We start from the raw sequence: 16,528 nt of genomic DNA, 5'->3' as shown, positions 1-16,528 counted from the left end.
CAGATTTCATTTTGTTGTTATTTCATAGTTTGTATGTCTTCAGTATTGTTCTATAAAAAATTCCAGGATTTATCCTGTGAAGAAACATAAAGCCTATGCAAAATCTTCAATAGCCTCTGGCAGGATGAATTTAATGCTATAGTGGGACAAAAGCGCTTATGCTGGATGAGATATTCATCCATATAATCATGCTCCGGTCAGATTCCTATTTGCCGCTGGCTTTGAGAGAATTGTCTTCCCTGAGGCTGCACATTATCTTATAAAGACATTTGGTGACGGGTTTAAGCTGCTTATTGTCTACCAACAAACACGCTATCGTCCAAATCACTCGTAAACCTCTCTCACCTGGAATACATTTCCAAACCTTAGAAATATGTAAGTCATAAGCTGTGATAACACTTTGCTTTTTCCTTGCTGAAATGAGAATCAGACTATGTCAGAGAAATGTTGCCTTTGCCACTCTGAACAGTGAGTTGAGCCAAAGGGCCAGGTGGAAATCTGGATTTTGTCTGTAAAAGGTTCTGCAAGGGGAACCTATCTAAAAACTGAGCCATGTATAAACTATACCAAACTGAACAAATCTAGGAGTAATCAACACTATGTAGCCAATTGGTAAATGAAAATAACAGTGCTGGTGATAAAGCTATATGTTCAAGTAAATTATATAATGGAAGAATAAACCTCTTCTGCAGGGTTTAACAATGCCCTCAGGAGCTTGTAGTCATGTCAGGAATATTTGACTTTCTCAGTCTTAAAGTGCCTAAATACTCAGCAGGGTCAAGGTTTTCCTCCAGTCCTCTCACCAGTACGTCACTACTCTGTTCTTCAAGTGGTTTTTCAGAGCTTTAAGGAGTTCCTGGGCTATTCATCAGTCCTTCTTCACAAAGATATCAACCAGAAAGTTGAATAGTCTTGAGCCACTCCTCATTTCTTTATGTTTTGCTTCTTGTGCTTCTTCTTGAGCAATATTTCTCCAGGCTTTTTTGAACTCTTCCTAAATTCTTCTTTTGACATGGATGCCTTTTCACTTATTTGCAGTTCAATTCAGTTCAATTCAATTATATAGTACCAAATCCCAACAAATGTCATCTCAAGGAACTTGAGATGATACAGTCCAATTCAAGCCAATAATTCATTGTAATCATAATCCAATCAAATCCAATTCATTAAATAAAAAATGAGTCCAATTCATACTTACAGAGCCGCTTCAAAAACAATTTCCTTGCAAAGGAAAAACCAAGAGATTGCACCAAAACTTCCCTTCGGTCCAATCTCCTGTCCTGAGCATGCATGAGGTGATTGTGGAAAGGAATGACTCCTTTTAACAGGAAGAACCAGCTGGGGTTCAGTCCTTGTAAACAACAATTTTCAGAAGAATGCTTCTTTTTTGTTTGTTAAGACACTTAACACTGACATATTCATCACTCAAGCATAAATAGGCACCTAACTCAGGGGATGAACCAGTGTTGGGTCAATACATTACAGTCAACTTAGCAAAGAAACCACTTTGCTGTACGCCTGTTGCAAAGACATATCACTTGTTTACATTTCTTTTGTTGCAGCTACAATAAAAAATGTCCAGGATAATACAGTTTAACAGACATGAAATAGTATTTTTGCTCCAACAAAGTGATTCCTGAAGAGCTATTAACTGAAATCTTTGCATATTTGGTGTGTAGATCATCCTTAAAATATCTGAGGAAACTGGATAAGTGGAAGACAAAGAAGTGTCAGTGTCAAACTATCTACATCAGATGAACAGTGTCTGAAAGCAATGTCATTAAGAAACAGAAAAATTTCCAGCAAAAACCTGACACAGGCCCTGAGAGATGCATCTGGATCTTCAGTTGATCCATCTACTGTTGGCCCAAGCCTCATCAGAAATGGTCTCCATGGAAGGGTGGCTGTCAAGAAGCCATTCTTAAGGAAGGGAAACAGGGAGAAAAGGCTGAGGTAGGCCAAATGACACAAGAAATGGACTGAAAATCAGTGGCAACAGGCCTTATGGAGGGATGCATCCTCCCAAGAGCCGGGACTTCAGCATTATTGAAGAAGTGTGGGATCATCTTGACAGAGAACGGAACAAAAGGCAGCCAAAAGAAGAGCTTCTAAGAGGATTCAGGCTGTGTTGAAGAATAAAGGTGCTCAGACAAAATATTGACTTTGGAGTTCATTACAATCTTACAGGCAATGCTTTTGTCTTTTTTAAATACTGTTGCTCTGTTTATGTTTGTACCTTTTAATAAACTGCTGCCAGTATTCACTCATTTTCTGGGAATAAATAAAAGAAATGAAGAGTAGCACAATATTATTACACACTGCAGTATGTAGAAGTTCTGTAAGGCCTACACTTAAGTGATAATCTCACATTTCAACTGTGAACCTTAATACGGTGATGAATAATGAATGTCAGTACTGTCCCACTAGATATCATAAAATGTACCAGAGGTTACAGTGATCTACAGTTTCCACATGTGAACTCAGCCATAAAGCTCCATGTTTGGTTTTCTAGACAGCTTCCCCGCCCATCATGTGTCTGCACTTAAATAATCCACAAATTGTCCACACTGCTCATCTGTGTGGGCCGTAATGTATGCCATATGTAAAACAAGTTTGTTGAGATTTTATTGGGACACAAAAAAGAATGATCAAAAATCCTTTTCTGATTTGCCATCCTATCATGCTTTGAATTCAATTTGACCACAATGTATCTATAATTAAGTCTGCGAAAATAAAGAATGGTAAATATATAAAGCAATCTACGCCAAACACGAATGTCTTGTGCACTATAAAAAGGCAATCCTTTTTCAGATTTGTAATGAGCTATTTACCTTTAATTTCCTTTCTAAAATGCGCTACTTGTGTGATTACAGCCGGGGCAAATGAAAATATTCATATACAGTAGCATCATTTCAATGAGATACAAGTGCGTATATTTATATTTCTTTCCAGAAAACCGCCTCTCTCCACCAATAAAAACTGCACACATTTTAATTCCTTTTAATTCTTCAGTCTATCAGGATTACGAAACACGATGGGGGCAATGCTCGTCTCCCGCCGGTAGAGGGTACTGCCGAGCCTGGTCATAAACCATCCCCTGACCCGCATTCACCCGTACTGTACAGGCATGGGGGAGGACCGAGCACAGCAAACTAGTGAAAGCCGGAGACTTCCCTCTGCAGACCATGACCGTGACTTTGGGAGTCCCAGTCCCGTGCGCTGGACAAAGCTCCCCGTATCCACGCGCATGACAGCGGATTAAAAGAGGAAGCTAACTCCCGGGCAGAGGCGCTGACGCCGACCTTAACGACATCGAAGCTTTTAAATTCTACGCGTTCGCAGGGCTTTTTTTTCTTTCACGTTAACTCTGCTGGTCTTGCCGACGGGCTTAATGTCTGCGGTTCGGGAGGTACTGTCATGCGAGAAGTCGAGTGACGGTGAGTGTGACAATTTAGCGCACTTCTATTGAAATGCAGTGAACGCTGCTTCACTGGGTCGGCGGCACAAGGTGAGCGCTGTCCTCACGTCAACCCGCGCGCTGCGCCGGCCTGCTGACTTGACTCTGCCGTCAGGTTAGTGCAGGCAAGCCCTGCCAGTGCAACGCTGCTCTTTGCCCTTTTTGAAAGTGTCTGTCCTGCCTGACCTGTGTGAATTGGTTGGTGGCTTCAACTTCCTCTGCTGTCTCTAGCCTACACTGCGAAGTCAGAAACTTACAAACCTGCAGTTTGCATTTAAAGGTATCAAGAGGAAAGTTGGAGACGAGGCGCAAGCATGTTCTCAGTGTCGCATGCATGTCGGCTTCCTGATGTGTGATCTTTGCAGGGAGAGCTGGTTTTCTGTTGTCGAGACATGCCGAAGTAGACGTGTGCTAAACTGTTGTTGAAATCCTTCTGGAGACTTGATAGTGTTTCAGAGCAACATGAGATATGAAAATGTGCTCTTTCAAGGTGGGGAGTGGTGTGTGTGTGTGTATCATATCAGGGTTAAAGTTTCAGATGATACCACTAGATAGATATTGGATAAACAGAAGCACTGCCTAATTATTATTAACATTGTTTTAGTGATACAATCAGATTTCTGGTCTGGTCCTGCCAACCGGCCAAGTTTTCATTTACAGTAATAAAAATCATTCACACTTGAAGACCCAGCTAAAGACTTGTTGATGGAGTTTTAAATGATTAACCAATGGACAAAATAAATACAAACTATATACTGCAAGAAGCAAATGCATGAAAGGTTCTGAACCTGACCGTTGCTGTGACCTGATGACTTTATTCATTCTCTGCACATGTAGCACACTGAGAATGCAGAGCACCACTCAGATACTATAACTGGAACAAAAATAAAGAATATCTCCACATTGTTTTTCCTAATTTAATAGAGATGACTGAGTTTGTACTGAGTTCATAATGTTGTCTCGCTGCACGCCTTTCCCCTGATATGGTTGTGGCATTTTTGACAATTTTTGTTCGGAAAGCCAAAAAGGCAAAAAAAAACATGTAGGCAAACACAAAGGTCTTGATTATTTTGCCCTTAAGGAGTCTCCATTGACTCATTACCTTCCTTTGCCCCTTACCCTAACCTAAAATCAAGTGTTGACCCTGAAAAATCCCTTTGTACTGAGTACAGTACACAGTAGTGTGTGGAAAGCAGACAGTACCATTATTTACCTGTGTTGTAGCTGATCAAGAATACACGGTTGTTATGTGATGAGACGCTATTTGACGCCAAACAACTGCCTACCAAAACGTCATCTCACAATTTTTAAGCCTGGATTGGGAGAATGTTTTGGACATGTGGGCAAGTGCATCTACTTTACATGATCAGGGGATTTTGGGCTGAAAAATCCTTGGGAAAACACTTATTTCTGCATTTTTGTGCGGTATGTTAAAGTTAAGCTTTTAGTGCCATCAGAAACCTGTAGAAACCTTTTTTTTTTTTTTTAAACATAGTTTTGCCGCATAGAAAGTTGTGTTTAATTTAAATCTATTGAAAAAGAATCAAGTAAACACATGGTTTGTGACATGGTTTACACTATCATGGGGGGAGGCTAAGACGTAGCCTAACAGTCACTCCACTAATGTCTGTAGCAGCCCAGTTTACATCCTCAAAACAGCACAGCTGAATGTGAAACAGGCAGAGTTTGGGGTCAAAAAAGCCAGGTCTGTATGAAATCACACAAGAAGCACTCTTACTGACATTGCTTACAAAATTTCCCCAAGGAATTAGGTAATAGGTAGCTGCTGGTTTTATTCAATATTGTCAATCTTTTAAAGATATTTTTATGTCTTTATGTGCCCCTCCTTCAGAGGACGTTTGCAACTTAGTATAAAGGCGAGTTTTACTGGCAACCATGCTTGATACATCCTATGAAGACATTAAACAAATAGTTTAGTTTATGCAAATAGTTTAGTACTAGCTGGAAGGATTTATTCATAGAAAATGATTAAAGACTATAGCCCATCTTAAACTAGAGTTAGAGTTCTATATTCACATACAATAATCTCTGCTAGCAGCCAGATGTGACCTCTTTTGGTGTGTGTGTGTGTGTGTCCGCCCCCCCCCCCCCTTCTGCTCTTGGGCCAATGTCCTGGTTTAAGTGAGCAATGGATGGAGGTGGGGCTGTTGGATGGATGGAGAGGAAGGAAGAGACAGGAAAAGTTTCCCCTCACCTCAGCATATGTGTGCATGTATGTACGTGTGGTTGGTGACATACTCAGGGTTGTTTCAGTCCCCATGGTCCCACGGTCTGCTCAGGTCTTACAGATGTAGACAGGCGGAGGGGAGGAGCCTGGAGCGATCTGATGAGTGATCTAATGAGTTTGTTGGCATGATCCCTACGTACTGGGTTTTATCTCCTTTGATCTGCAGATCCCTAAATAGTAGGTCATAAAAGTATGGAAAGCATGCAAAACAATTTTATTGTATAACAATTTTCAGTTTGTGTTTAAGTCAGAAAAACATTAAACTGAAGTAATCTGCAAAGTGACATTTTTCAACTGTCTAATTAAGTAGCTTATATTTGTATGCTGTATTTGTTTTTTTTCAGTTTTTTTAGGAATCGATGCTACAAAGTTGGCAAAATACACCAAATCCAGGAATAGTTGGCTTAATTTTAAAAGGAAAATGTGTGTAGGTCAGAGGTAAAAATTTTCACCCATCCACACAATGGGAAGAAATGTCTGACTAAAGATTTGTTTCAATAAATCATCGTTGTTCTCCAAACTTACATTTCCAGTGAGAAAAATGGAAAGAGCTCAAAAAGTCATTGTAAAAAGGAAATAGAAATACTTTGAGTTTGTCACATCACAGAACATGTGTCACTAAGCTAAACATAATTATTAAAACATTTTCAAGTGTATAAAATTTGGTCTAAAAAATAGTATGAAAATGAACAGGGCTCTCTATTCTGAGATGTCGGGAGTGTGCCCTCTGAGGATGGTGATAGATAGATATTAGACTACTTTAAAAATATCACATTACAGGCAAATAAATTAAAATTTGTCTGACCTAAACCAAAATGCTCAAATGCAAAATTACAAACGGACTCTGCAGCTGTCGCTTTCCAGCTTCGGACTAAGTTACCAACATTGTTTAACTTACATACAAGGCTTCAGGTGATGTAAGATGCTAATAACAGAGGAAGAGACTGAATCTGGTAATGATAAACTGTGACAGTGGTACATTTGTTCCTTGGAATAAATACAAGGCGGGTGTTGGTCCTCAACTCTATCACTATTTTAATTTCAACGGTGAGAACTGAAATGATTGAAAACTTCATGCTCGTGACTTGATTAAAAGAGGTTGCCACTCCATAAGGGATTGTGTCATCAGCATAAAAATGTGCCTTGACTTGATTTATCCCCGGTGCTAGCTTATTGATAAAAACAGAAAATATGATGTGGACTAAATTAGATTCCTGAGGAGCACACGTGGTTACTGTCAGAGAGGCTGATGTGGACTTTTCTACAGTAACACATTGAGTTATTTTGGAATGAACGTTTCTAAATCAATTTAGAGCCAGTTTATGCATAGTATATGTTTGTGTTGTGTATAATTTCAGAATGAGAGGGGGTGTCATTCTTTTGTATATGTTTGTTATTTGCATAGCTATGCTTTGTTTGAGAAGAATAGAACCTGGAAGAGTTGGAATTTGACTTCAGTTGTTAAATAATTGAGCTTATGATGTCACACGTGTGCCATTGAGGTGAAACTGAACATTTAGCCCAATTTGTAATAAATACTGATATATATCTTATATAGCCCTTCAGCGCAGAAATACTGAAATATGAATTATGGTATTGCTCACCACCCAATAAGTATGTGCACATATAGTCTAACAACCATTGTACAAGATGAATCTGATTCTCCGAGCTGGTGTGTAACCCCAACATCTGTGGTGCTGCATTTCAACTTCACTTTTAATTAGATATATCCATTATTTCTTTTAGTTAAGTAAGTTCAGCAAGTTTTGCCATTCAGGGTTGACACATATATTTGATGAAGGCTGAACAGTTGGCTAGTTAGTTGTCAGAGACACAGCTCAATTGGAGTCAGCCAGTCGGATAATAATGGTAGGCCTATTTAGAACTTTACTGTGTTGGGGGCAGGATTGGCTTTTGCTTACTTTAAATATTACACTGCTTCATTATGGAGCTCTGATTTCAGAGCAATGAAAAACTGTTCAACTATATGGCTGCATAATTAGTTCTCAGTCTTGTAATATGCAAAATAAGTAAATACTGTCTCACATTTTTCATGAAAATCTTTGATTTGGTTTTAAACAATAGATCAGCTAGAAAGTCCTTTGCACAAGAAACACGAAATATGCCACGGCCAGGGACTACCATGAAACTGCCTTGCTCTTTATAGGACGTGAACACATAACTGTAACTGTTATGTTATGTTTTTTGTTTGGTTATGTTTGTTTTTTTCCTTTTCATTTCTGATTACAAGGACCTCATTTTGGAAGTGAGAGGTCCACATTAAAAAAAATCCCATTGAAAAGGCCTTTTGTACACATATTTAAGCACAAAAATATATATCAATTTATCAGGCATATAATATGAAATGTTGAATATTGAATTCAACTAGTAAATGTTACATAAATATTACACACTGGAACTTGAAACGCGTATTAAACCATATAAACATCTGGTTTTGTGGTTTAATACATGGCTGAATAAGCCCCTTTTAGGGTCAGTTCATGGATTTAACATTTGGATGTGCGTAAGGTTTGGATGATGTACAGTTTTGTCATTTGCAGCAGTCTGTGAGGTTCCAAGTGAGCCTTCTGCAAACAGAGAGGAGGACCAGTAGGATAAGGTGAATAACACAAATGACTGTTGGAGAAGAGACTGCAGGGAGATGTGCAGGATAAGAGGCAGAAGCTGTGAGGCTCACATTTTGCCAGTTTCCTTTAACCCTATACAACCCCAGTTAAAGAAAAGTTGGGACATTGTGTAAAATGTTAATGAAAACGGAACGCAATCATTCGCAAATCTCAAAAAGATATGTTCTCATCACAGCAGAACAAATTTAAAATGGTGAAAGTGAGACATTTTACTATTTCATGAAAATGATTAGCTCATCTTGAATTTGATGGCAGCAGCGTGTCTCAAAAAAGTTGGGACAGGAGCATCAAAAAGCTGGAAAACTAACTGGGTCTGAAAATAAACAGCTGGAGAAACATGTTGCAACTGACTACGTTGATTGAAAAGAGGACAGTTACATGATTGGGTATTAAAAGAGCACCCGAGAGAGCCAGAGTCTCTCAGTAGTAAAGGTGTTTTTAGCAATCTGCAACATACTATTTCTACAAATCGTGGTGCAACTTCAGAATAATGATCCTCAACGTGGATCATGGCCAACACGACTGTGAATAATTCCATCATCTACAGTATATCATATCATCAAAAGATTCAGAGAATCCAGAGATGCAAGGACACCGCTGAAAATCAGTATTGGATGTCTGTTATCTTTGGGCCTTCTGGCAGCGCTGCATCAAACCAGGCCTAATTCTGTCATGAAAGCCACTGCCTGGGCTCAGAAACACTTCCAGAAATCATTGTCTGTGAGCACAGTTTGCGGTGTCATCTGCAGATGTTGGTTGAAGCTCTGTCATTCAAAAAATAAGTCATATGTACATGCTCAAGAAACGTCGACATCTTCTGTGGGTCAAAGCTCATTTGAAATGGACTGAGGCAAAGTGGAAAAATGTTCTGTTGTCAGGGATAATCTGGTTATATGTGGTCAGGTTAAAAGCCTGGATGCCTGATGGTATGAGGTGCATTAATGCCTATGGAACTGGAAACGAGCACATCTGAAAAGACCGCATCACTGCTGAATAGTTAATACAGGTTTTAGAGCGACATAGGCCCTAATCCTAATGACGTCTTTTTCAGGAAAGGCCTTGCATATTTCAGCAAGATGATAATGCTAAACCTCATACTCCATCTATTACAACAGCATGGCTTCATAGTAGAAAAGTCCAGAAGACCTGCAGTCCAGAACTTTCACCAACTGAAAGCATTTGTAGCATCATGAAGCATAAAAAGAAGACCCAGGACTGTTGAACAGCTAGAATCCTCTATCAGACAAGAATGGGACAACATTCCTCAGTTCCCATGTGTGTCTCTGGACTGATGTTAAAAGACGAGGAAAAGCTTGACGGTGACAAACAAATATTTTTTTATGCTATGGTAAAATGTTTCCTATCAAACATTTTCATTCTGTTTTTTATTCCCATTTTACACGCTGGGTAAAAGTAACTGTGGCCCGTACACGATGGCATACAATGATTAAGACATTATCAAAATGAGGAAGGAAATCTATCTAAATGCAATCTGATCCAGTGAATTATTGCTCGTCGGTTACATGGCAGAGACATCATCACCATCATTAGAGGGAGATAAGATCCGAGAGACTGGTTTACGTCTGAGTTACTCTAGTTCTTCTCCATGTTGATAAAAATCTTTTTAATTTGTTTCTGCTGACAGCTTTATTATTAATATAAGTTCCATCATCCTGAAATCCTGAGTATTATCCACTGCCACCTGGAATCATCTCTTTGATAGGTGAGTCAGTGTAAGTAACAAACTGATGCAACAAGACTATTCAAATAATATTGCTTCAAATATTAGACTGTCGGTGATAAAACAATAGAGTATTCTGTTCCAACCAAATATTAACCCCAGGCTTCTGCTTTTTTTTTTTTTTTTTTTTTTTTTTTTCTACTCACCACTGCTGCTGTCGGGCACTTCAGAGTCGCAGTCCTTTGCTGCCTGACAGATGTTTTTCTGCTGTTGACATCAGGATATAAGCCGAAAACTTGTCGGCTGCTTTGCTTCCATGCCAAACCATCTTATTTTGGTTTAAGTCGGGTGATGTTAGAGGTCAGGTCTCCTGATGCAGGACTCGGTCACCCTGCTTCTCAGTCAGATCAGCCTCACACAGCCTGTTTTGGGTCAAAAACTAGCTTGGCACATCAAAACCGATGACCTCGGCTATTTTTGTGCCCCTTTGAGTAAAGTGAAAATATAAAGTTTTCATTCGTTTAATGAATCTTGTCTCACCTGAATCGCCTAAATGTTCTCTCACTTTGCTAACCAGGTTCTTTGAATTGGATCTAAAGAGTGAGCATGAGACCTGCTGAAAAAACTTGATATTTAGTGGATTTAAACATTTTAAACATGAAACTACTGGTTTCATACTTGCGTCAATAAACGTTCAGTCTGAACTGGTCACACTGAGAGAAAAAGTAAGACCTTTAGATTTTGTGGATGAGCATACTATTGATAATAGTTGACTGATGACACTATAAAAGATTGTAAATCTCTCTAAATGTGCTCCAGCAGTGTTGAACCTCTGTGTATTGGCTCCTCTTTCTTTTCAGTTAAGACAGACACATCTTTATTTAATGCAGATCATATTCAGTTAGTGTCAAACACCAAATTTATTAATCCATCTCCCTCACCTGTCAGGTCAGTGAGGTAAGGACAGATCTCGCTGCATTGGACTAAAGTGATTTACAGATTATCTTGAATCTGGCAAGAAGTGTCCCGAGATTAACTTTTAGATAAATGTCAGTGATCTCATTGAGTTTTAATGTTCTTGGACTTGGGTGGGTAACCTTTTCTCCTCTTTTTGATTTAGTTAAGATAATCAAAGGACCAAACATTGCTAAATGAACTGGAACATGGTCACAGTATATCGTGACTGCTTTGTAAAAAATACGCCTGATTAAAGAGTCGTGTGACAACCTCAGGGTTTTGGTTTTTTGTCACATAGTTATAGTTGGAGGTTAAAACTTGATATTGTTCTCCTTGAATGTAACAATATTATCTGACATATCAAACATGCAACCTTTGAACCAAAACTTGTGACAAAGTATGAAGATGTCTGTTCTTGATTAACTCCATCCCTATATAGGAAAATTGACCTAAAATGCCTGTCCCAAAGTAAAATGAGAACTGTTCTGGAACCGCAAAGTGTCTTCTGGGGCTCATTTACAGGGGTTTGAAAAAAGAGGGAAAAAAATTATTTCTATTTGTCCATCCAACTTTTTTGCAAGCAGATGCCTGTCAAGGACTGTTACACAGTTGCAACCTATTAGAAAACGCAGAGAACCTAGTTTAAATTTGATAACAGCCATAGAAAGTAATGTATGCCTGTGGAACTGCAGACACAATTTGGTCAGCTTTTGACACAACTGCAGAGTCAAAAGCTAACGACTCTGGCTTTATTCTGAAATCACCAAATCAATAAGGTTTACATGCATACTGGACTTGTAAGACAGAATATGTTAAAGATGAGGCACAACCACCATCTGCGTGATGGTGCATCAGTAATTTGCTGTTTCACTGAACATGAAAGCATTGATCAGTAGATTAGTAGGAGGATTTTTATGGCGATTTGCCTCCATTTTTTTTTTGTTGCTTTGCTTGTGGACCAGTACACACTGTGATCACAGTAAGAAAAATATCTGTGCATCAGTCAAAATGCAAGAATGTCAGGGGTTGTTTTGTTTTTATCTAATGAAGTCATGGGCTTACTTGAGGTGGTCTATGGGCTGCCTCTTGGTACTTTGTGAGGTCTGAAATGTACTTGCGTGATTCAAGAGAATGTGAGGTAAGCCAGTCTCACTACATAAGCTGATAGTTGATGCCCCTCAGCGCATCCAATTTGCAAATGTCAAACAAGCTGTCCTATTAAAAAAAGACTCTTCAGCCTTCATACCTTTGATGCCTCCTCTGCAACCCCCTTTGATACACATCTTCATCCCATCTCCTCTTTTGCATGCTATTTCCATTAAAAGGAAATAGATTAAAAGGGGCTGAAGTGTAAACAAGGACAACCAGAACCAAGTGTTTTGCAGTAGATATATATATATATAGATTGAAATACGGGGTCAGTAAACCAGCCAATCCCATGAAATATGTCAGTTTTCTTTTTAGCATTAGCAAACTGTGTTTAAAAAAAGTCAGGATATAGTGAAGAAAAGTACAGAATTGGAACTAAGTTTCATACTCTGCTAAAGTTATGCTGAAGGATGGCTTTGACATTTAGTTTTAACTTGTAGCCCCAGGAAAAAAGGAAGTGCTTAGTTAGAAAACCCTCTGTTAAAGGTACAAAGTCGAAGAGTATCTTCATGGGGCTGAAGGTGGATTGTTCTCTTAAAGACAAGCCTTGATCAGGTATTTACTTCAGCACTAAGCTGTATTGAGGCTGATGTAAAGTTGATGTAAAGAAATACTTTCTTTTCAAAAGAGCGTTGTGGCTTTCATATTTTAGCTTTGCTTTAATTTGTATCAGCCCCTGTAGTAGCAAGGTTTCCTTGATGATGGTGTGTGTAATGTTTAGTGCCACTTAGCATGCTGAACAAAAATGGTGAATGTGGTAAACGGGTGGCAACACCCATTCCGAAATCCCGCCATTCCGACATCCCGCCATTCCGACATCCCACCATTCCGACATACCACCATTCCGACATACCACCATTCCGACATGCAAACGTCCCACCATTCCGACATCCCGCTATTCCGACGTTCAAATGTCCCACCATTCCGACAAGGCTTTCCGTATAAGGAAATGTGTGTTACTCAACAGGTGAGTCCCTTCTTTCTGTTCATGCAATTTATATGTTTAACACATGTTTATAGACAAGCGTTATTAAAAACACAAAGTCTCGGCAACTGGAGGAGGAGAAGCAGTCCGCGGTGGTTTTCAATCACACACTCCAATGCCACTTGTTTCAACTTCCGAAAATTTAATCCAGGAAAAAAAGGCTTACAAACATGGACCAAAACGGCTCCATAACACGCACAAGAATCCAAAAGAAACGAAAGTTAACTAAAAGAAAGCAAATAAACAGCATGGTTTGTGGATGAAAGCTATATGTTCAGCTGTAATGTCATGTAAAAACAATCTCTACATGACATTTACTCCCAGGTGTGACCAGTTAGGTCCTTAAGATATCAACAGGCTGTATAAAGCCTTGCGCAACGGCGGTGTGTTTGTGCCAAATGCGCAAAGCCCATCCGCGCTTCCCAAAATTGGAGCGAGTACTCATAAATCACGTGAATAACATGAATAAACGTTTTTACTGCATTTTGTTGTGTTTTATACGTTCTATGCTGTCATTTCTCTCTTCTCCTATTGGCAAGGCAAGGCAGAGTACTCGCAACTGTGTCCTGTGCAGTAGCCGTGATATCTGTAATTGCAATTATTACTTTTGCATATGATGACAGCGTGCAAAAGACGCATGGGCTCTGTGGAGAGCTCCGCTCCAGCTGGCTGCTGTGACAGCTCACTGACACTGTATTTCTGCTTAATCAGTTTCAGTCTCGCCAGAGTTACATTAATATCTGTATTTTTATATTTGAAATTCAGGGGATTTTGATAATAGATTATTAAAGTTTGTTTGCGAGGCTGTGGCCTCTGCATGTGCAGAGCTTGTGCGGCAAACTTTAGGGCGTATTTGCGCCGGCATATCATTAGTGCAAAATGTTTTGGGTAAAAAATAGGCTATTAAAAGGAACTGTCGGAATGGCGGTATGTTAAAAAAAAAAAAAACATACCGCCATTCCGACCATAGGAGGAAAAAAGTGTCGGAATGGCGGGACGTTTGATAAAAAAATAAGTGTCGCCATTCCGACAATTGGAGACCAATGTCGGAATGGCGAGATGTCGGAATCGCAGCATGTAACCGTGGTAAACCTAGCTACTAAACATTGGCATGTTGACATCGTGACTGTCAGCATCTTAGCAGTTTAGCGCAAAGCGCCGCTAGCTTGAAGCTACAGTTTGCTGCCTTCTGTGTATCCACATTTGTCGTCTACTTCACTAAGCTATATCTGAATTTTCTCTGTAGTAATTGTGAGACTGCTTTAAGGCATTCTCACTATTGTTTTCCTGTTTCCCTTTATTATTATTATTCCGTACGTTTTTTTTGGCATCTTAGCATCTTAGCAGTTTAGCGCAAAGCGCCGCTAGCTTGAAGCTACAGTTTGCTGCCTTCTGTGTATCCACATTTGTCGTCTACTTCACTAAGCTATATCTGAATTTTCTCTGTAGTAATTGTGAGACTGCTTTAAGGCATTCTCACTATTGTTTTCCTGTTTCCCTTTATTATTATTATTCCGTACGTTTTTTTTGGCACTTAACTAGTTCTACAATCTTTCACCGATTTCAACAAATTTGGTATCAAAACGTTCAGCTCCTTCAGGAGATTATTGCTACTAGTTATTTTTTTTATAACATTTATACTTTTTAAACTATTTAACTTTTATTCAAATTTTACCGTCATTCAAATTAATGTAAATTTCTTTCAACTCTTCAAAAACTTCCTCCTCTTTCCAACCTAACTAGTTCAGCATATGTTCAGCTAGAGACACCATTCAAACTTTAAAATGTTCACAAGACATTCAGCTATTATCTTATTATTCAGCTTTTTAAAATATTAAGCCAATTCTGAAATATGACAGTTTAAAAAACATGAACATTTTTTCTCCTTCTTGATTTTTATGAATGAGAAGATTAGAGTGGCAGACTGATCATTTTAACTTTTTCTGATATTCAAACAAATTCCTCTAACTTTCATACTGTTCAACTCAGACAAACAAATTATACCTTAGAATGTAGGTACACTTGTCCTCTTTCAGCTGATGTAACTACTAAAGAGCTCACATTTACAGAATTTCAGCTATGAGCCTTGAAGCGAGATAAACCTTTCAATTTCTCTCACTAACTCCAATGGAAATTTGGTCGAACACCAGAGACAGGTTCAACTGTGTTCAACTCGCTGCCGTTTAAATTTTTGTCACTCCATTGAAATAAAAACTACATTGCCGCGTTCCTCCAAGCCTTCTGCTTCTTACGGTCTTCAAATTATTTTCCTCGCTCTTCCAGTTTTCTCACAGGAGGTCATAGTATCCAAAAAAGCAATTTCTGCAGGTTATACAGGGAGAGAGCTGCAGCTGTTGACAAACATTGCGATCACTGATGACACCACTCTTCCACTCCCTGCTGTATATTACACTGAAGCCATTTTAACTATTACTCACTTGATTTCTGATAAATTTCCACTAGATTCAGCTATTTGAGCATGTTCAACTAATCCATTCAACTTAAAAAGCATTCTCACAGCTGTTTCGCAGGAACAGCTTTTTTTTTCTAGTTATTGGATTAGATTCAAGTTTAAAAGTTACATGTTCTGTCATTACTTTTTACTCCACTACTTATGTCTCCCCTTCTAAACCAAGGTTTGGATTAAACAACATTGGATGCAGTGTTTTATGCTGTGATTTTGCTTCCAAAGGCCTTTCAAGCTGGAGCCTATCCTAGCTGTCTTTGGACAAGGGGCAGGGTCACCAGTCCATCACAGGGTCACATGGAGACAAACAAGACACACAACCATGCTTGCTCACACTCACTCCTACGGACAATTTGGAGTCACCAATTAACCATGCATGTTTTTGGACGGTGGGAGGAAGTCGGAGAACCCGGAGAGAACCCACTTATACACAGGGAGAACATACAAACTCCACACAGAAAGGCCCCAACCGGGATTTGAACCCGGAACACTCTTGCTGTGAGGCAACGGTGCCACCCGCCACACTGCCCGCCAGCTGCTTTTCTGTGTCAATCTCTATTTCACACATTCCTGATTTACTAAGCTTAAAAACTCAAGAAAATTATGCATCTCCTCCATGTGTTTCCACCCTTTTGTAATTATCTTTTATATGACCCACTTGGTACTGTTTTGGGAGAGATTCCAAGTCACACTACAATATCACATGTAGCACAGCTGTGAAACTTGTTAAATGGTCTACACTCAAACTTTAGGGGTGTCACACTCTTGGTGTGAGTGTGAATGTGAATAGTTGCTGTTTCTTTTGTTGCATGTTTAAGATGTACCATGCCTGGGACAGTCTCCAGTCTGCCCTGAACGCAGGTATAGAAAAAAGGTATGAAGTGAAATGTAACCCATAGATATGACCAGTGACGGCAGTGGCACACAATGCCAAGC

General features: G+C 39.2%; 1 protein-coding gene across 1 annotated transcript in view; it reads left to right on the top strand.

Annotated features, from left to right (window-relative positions):
* The first annotated feature begins 3,138 nt into the window (after positions 1–3,138).
* Positions 3,139–16,528, top strand: part of LOC140272814 (thyroid hormone receptor alpha) — a 109,053-nt gene continuing 95,663 nt past the window's right edge. The window contains exon 1 of the mRNA XM_072368284.1: positions 3,139–3,437. The gene's annotated coding sequence lies outside the window, so the exon portion shown is untranslated. The remainder of the gene's footprint in view (positions 3,438–16,528) is intronic.

Source organism: Leuresthes tenuis, unplaced genomic scaffold, assembly GCF_036924035.1.
Source record: "Leuresthes tenuis unplaced genomic scaffold, fLeuTen1.0.hap1 SCAF_17, whole genome shotgun sequence".
NCBI lineage: Eukaryota > Metazoa > Chordata > Actinopteri > Atheriniformes > Atherinopsidae > Leuresthes > Leuresthes tenuis.
This window is presented reverse-complemented; position numbering and strand designations above follow the sequence as displayed.